Genomic DNA, 6,000 nt, shown 5'->3' with positions numbered 1-6,000 from the left:
TGTATGTGTGTGTGTATATGTGTGTGTGTGTGTGTGTGTGTAGCAGTGGTCACACTTTTCATTTTCATCTATCTTTGAAAATAATGAGCATAAGGTAATTTCTATGAATCCTTTAACTTATTTATTTATACTAATTTATTCATGATGGTATAGGGAGTCCTGAGTGTAAACTCTGAACAATATAAAGTCACTATTCTTTTTTTAATGTTTTTTTTTTTATTTATTTCTGAGAGAGAGAGAGACAGACAGACAGCATGAGCAGGGGAGAGTCAGAGAGAGAGGAGACATAGAACCTGAAAACAGGCTCCAGGCTCTCAGCTGGCTGTCAGCACAGAGCCCGACGCGCTGCTCGAACCCACAAACCATGAGATCATGACCTGAGCCAAAGTCAGACGCTCTACCGACTGAGCCACCCAGGTGCCCCATAAAGTCACTATTCTCAATGTAGTATAAAAGAAACACTTCAAAATGAAGAAGCTTTGTAATGTAATCCATACAATTTCTATGACAAGTAGTATATACTTCAGGATTACTGCATCATTCACTGCTTACTATCATCCGTCCATCACTAGGTTATAGTCATCTTTTTGTGGGCTTGTATTTTCCCACAGATGTGTGGTTCCAAGTGGGGATGGAACCTTATTCTCAATTTCTTTTACTATTTGTTTTCCTGATTTGGTAATTTTTCTGTGTCTTATTTGGTAACCTAGCAACCAACGCCATTTAATCTATAGCCATATACATATAAGTATGTATGTATATTAGAGCTTCAACAATGGTTCTAAATTTCTTAAAAGTGCCAGTATTTTTCAAAGTAAGAAGTTAATCTTTTTCTAGCTCTGGAAATACTACAACTTCATATAGTAATTTCATATATTATATATATGTATGTATGTATCCTTTATTTGCCATTCAAGAATAGGAATTATTTTAAACTTAAAATGCATGATTATTTGGACATGGAGAAACATAAACCTATCATTTTGTTTGTTTGGAAAGTATTTTATAGTTACAAAGAAGAAGAAATGTATAAAACTCTCAAAAAAGTTAATACCTATGTGGGATTTTATAGCTTTTATACTATATGCTGTTTTCTATAATACTCATCTAATATTATTGGTTCCAGTCAATGGCTAAAGTTTGATTTGCTAACACCATGTGGCTGTCAAACAGAACTTTCCCTCTCTTATTAAGTAGGGCAATTTGAATATATTTCTGTAAGACTTCTCTATTTGTTTTTCTTTCCCTAAAAGGAGAAATTAAAAACAAAAACGAAACAAACAAAAAAACAAGACCTGTACTTCTGTTTTTTTGTGATGTCAGGAGTCTACAGTCTACAGAAAGATATCATATTATACACTAAGATTGTTATAATCAAAAGGCCAAATAATAACAAAAGTTGTCAAGAACTTTTCAAGTTGTAAAGAAATTGAAATTCTCATATGCTGCTGCTAGAAATGTAAAAGAGTTAGACACTTTGGATTACAGTCTGGTAGTTCCTCAAATGGTTAAACACAGACTTGCCTTTAGATATAACAACTCTACTCTTACTTAAATACCCAGAAGAAATGAACCATATGACCATGAAAAACCTTGTACATTAATGTTAATAGCAGCCTTATCCATAATAACCAAATGTAGAAACAACTCAAACTGATTAATGCATAAATAAAATGTTCTACACTGATACAGTAAAATATTTGGCAATAAAAAGGAATGCTATAACTCAGATGAATCTGGAATAAACATTATGCTACATGAAAGAAGCCAATCACAAAGGTCTATACATTTTCTAATTCCATTAACTGAAATGTCCAGAATTGGCAGAACTATATAGAAGGTAGATTAGTGATTACCTATGACTGGAAGGATGAGAACTGGAGGGTAAGAGCTAAGGCATATGGGGTTTCCTTTCTGGGATAATTAAAATGTTCTAAAATTGATTATGGTAATGGATGCATAACTCTAAGAATACACTAGAAGACATTAGCTTATATACTATAAGTGAATGACCTGTATGGTATATTGATTATTTCTCAATAAAGTTATTAAAAAATAAGAAACTTGGGTCAGGCAAAAAGCAATCTCTTCTATTCTGTCTGTCTTCTCATTCCAATAGATGCATAGTTTCATTTGAATATTTGTTACATTAATAATTAAAGTTCTTGTTGACAAGTTTTAGAAAATAATTTTTATTTTTAGAAAATTCCACTAATTCTCTTTCTTTTAACAAGAAATCACCTGAATTTTATAACCCTTATGGAATATACAATTGACAAATTTTTGTGATTAATTTCCAGAAGCATTTAAAGAACTGTACACAGAGATGATAGGGCCATGTTTATAAATGGGGCATTATGAATGCTAACTTATTTTCCTTTATAACAACACAGAAAGGCTTTATTTTCCCCTACTGACTTATAGATATATAAACACAGAGAAAATCAACAAAAGCAAATACCAGAAGACAAATGGAGTATCACATCAATTGTCAAAATAATTATCTCTGATATTTGTATGAACAGAGTCCCAACACCATTGCTGACAATGGCTAACAGTCCAACTAAACTATTGTCTTGTGACCCAGTAGGCTGGTAATGGGTAACTCAATTCCAAGAATTTTCAAGACAAAAAGACAACCAAAAGTGACAAATATATAAAACCACATACTGAGTTGATTGGCCCTTTACAGAAAATTTGTTCTCTGTCCTATTTTACCTGACAGAGACCAGATGGTCAGATAACCAAAACTAACTTAACTATCTTTGCTGTCATCAGTGGGACAAGATATGTTAGCTTTATATAAAGCAGAGATTACTTAACCAGATTTAAGCACATGAAAGCCCAAGTCCTTTATTGCCACAAACATAGACCAAAGGGCCAAGGGAAGACATCTTGTGGCATTAGTGTGGAGGAAGTGTACCATTTCTGTAGCTCCAATGGAGAGAGGCGCTTGAAAGCAGATTTTCTAGTGAAACCTCAAGAAACAACTAATACAGATATAACAGGGTAGGAAACAATGCAGCTGATATTTACTTGCTTATGAATGAGAATCATCACATGCGGTTTGACTGTCACCTAATAGAAGCAAGAGGGAAGGAAAAGTTTATATAATAAAACAAAAATATAAGCTGTGGGCAGATGAGGTTTTTTTTCTTTTTAATGAGTGTTTTCGGTATTTATGGTTTTCTAAGAAACTTTGTGATTTGAACTGTATAGGCATTTTGTAGGTGTGATACCAAAGAAATGGCTGCTAATTCTCTTCTATTGGCATCTTCATATAAACTAATCCACTGGTAATCATTACTTGTTTTAATTCTAATTGCAATTATTCAGCAGCTATAACTAAAAATTTCTTTATCCTCACTCCAAACCACTAACATATATATGATTCAAATTTTGTTATTTTCATTGATAGTGAAATAAATTGCCTAAACTCATATAGATAGCAATTTTTGGAATGGGGTTAAGCTCTGGATATATTACTTCTTAAACTGTATTATTATTAAAATAATGCTTTTCCTGATTTCTTGTTGCCTCATCTTCATTGTCATCATCTGCTTTATTTATATAGATAAGCCACATCAATAATGGTTAAAATATACTAATTAAATATCTAACTCATCTTTCAATGAAACATTAGAAACTTCATAAACTTTCCCTAGGATGCCTCAAGAATTGCTTCTTGGCCTTCAGCTCTGAACCCCCACATTTTCCACATTATGTAGGGCTGTAACTTTCTTATATATTCAATCGTAAAACAAATGGTTTCATTGTGTTGTTTTCTATTTATTCAGAGATTTGAAACGATGGTATGTATCTTTTCTGAAAGTTGGGGTCTCTGTTACAGAGCCCACTTGCAAAGATATCCATGAATCCAGTATTGTTCACCATGAATAATTCTTGAGACTTATGAACTGATCACTAAGGTTTTACACCATTATGCATTTAAATCTTTTTCATGTCAAGCTGAGTTTTTCTTTTAAAATATCAGTACAGCAAGGATTTTTAAAATGCCATGCATTGAGCTTTTTATTTAATATGCAAAGTGGAGTAAGAAATATCTTGATTGCTATCATAGTCTCATGGCCAGTGTGCAATGTGTATATGTGAGAGAGATGAGGAAATGTGTACAGATGGTAACTAAATGAATAATTTCAACAAATAAAGTGTCACTGTAGGTATTACAAGCACACATGCACAACCAGGCACATGCACACACACATATGTAACTGAAAGTGATTGAAGAAGTCTTCCTAAATTAGTATTGCAGATACAGTTAGCATAACGTAAAAAAAAAAAAAAAAAAAAAAAAAAACTGTTCTGGTTTCTAAGATACTGTCTTTATTTACAGAGACATGGGTATGAAAATAATGATAATGCGTTAACACTATAATCTGAAACACATTTACTTTAAAAAGTAAAACACATTTACTTTAAACAATTACTTTAACAAACGACCTTTCCTTTTTAAATCATTTTAACTGAGATGAATCAATAAATATCAACATCTTTATACATTATTATATACTTATGTATAGTTCTAGTATTTAACAATTCTGAAATATATAATTTTGAATTAATATTAGTAATTGAAACATTGTTGGGGTGCCTGAGTAGCTCAGTCAGTTAAGCATCTGACTCTTGATTTCAGCTCAACTCATGATCTCACACTTTATGAGATCAAACCCCAAGTCAGGTTCCTTGTTTATATCACACATCCTGCTTGGGATTCTCTTTTTCCCTTTCTCTGTCTGCCCTTCCCCTACTTGTGGGCACGGCACGTGCCCTCTATCTCCCTCTCTCTCTCAAATAAATAATAAGCTTTAAAAAAGTTAAAAAATGGGGTGTCTAAGTGGCTCAGTTGGTTAGGCGTTCAACTTCAGCCTAGACCATGATCTCACCATTCCCAAATTTTAGCTCCATAATAGGTTCTGTGCTGACAGCTCAGAGCCCAGAGCCTGTTTCGGATTCTGTGTCTCTCTCTCTTTCTACCCCTCACCCACTCAAGTTCTGTCTGTCTCTCTCTCTCTTAAAAATAAACATTAAATAGGGGCGCCTGAGAGGCTCAGTTGGTTGGGCGACAGACTTTGGCTCAGGTCATGATGTCACATTTGTGACTTAGAGCCCGGCGTCGGGTTCTGTGCTGACAGAGCCTGGAGCCTGCTTTGGATTCTGTATCTTCCTCTCTCTCTGTCCCTCACCTGCTCACACTACGTCTCTTTCTCTGTCTCAATTAAAATTTAATTTAAAAAATTAAAAAAAAGAAACATCATTTATTCCACAGTGTGGTAGTGAGGTTCCCTCAGAAATATAGTAAATAAAGAAATCATGTTATTATATTTAGATGTAAAACATGAAATTGTCAAAAACATTCATTTTGTTAGTATTATTTCTCATTTTAAAACAAAATCTATAATTAGAAAAATATAATCTATGAAATGACTATTGTAATAAATCTAAGAAATCTTGTATTGACTAAAAAAAACAGAAAATTAAGCAAAAAGGTCTCTTTGCAATGAGGCACATGAATTCTGCCAACTAATTAACAGACTTCAAAGTTAATGCCTTTTACATTTTCTGACACAATACAATAGTATTATTGGAATAATATTAGCATATATTTAAAGCTGCATTGTCTGTAAATAACAATAACAAAGAGCTGAATTCCATAGTATGGAAGATTTGAAAAATTATTTTTTTAAAATGTATCATGGAGACTAGAAAATGCTCAAGCTAATGGTGCCATGAACATTTTCTTTTTAATATTACAATTTGATCTGTTACATGAGTACATTTACATACTATAATCAATCACAGGCTTATCTATATATGAGCTTTATATGCATTAAAAATATTCCCCTTATTCATCATCAAATATAATAATAACAACACAAGAAAAAAATTCTGAGAACAATATTGTCTCTTCAGGCTTAATATAAAGCAAAAAGTAGGACTGTTTGATATTTCTATGTTTTTAATATAGCTTAAAGTTCCCTA

This window comes from Hyaena hyaena, unplaced genomic scaffold (genome assembly GCF_003009895.1).
Source record: "Hyaena hyaena isolate Hyena2069 unplaced genomic scaffold, ASM300989v1 scaffold_1381, whole genome shotgun sequence".
In the NCBI taxonomy this organism is placed as follows: domain Eukaryota; kingdom Metazoa; phylum Chordata; class Mammalia; order Carnivora; family Hyaenidae; genus Hyaena; species Hyaena hyaena.
This window is presented reverse-complemented; position numbering follows the sequence as displayed.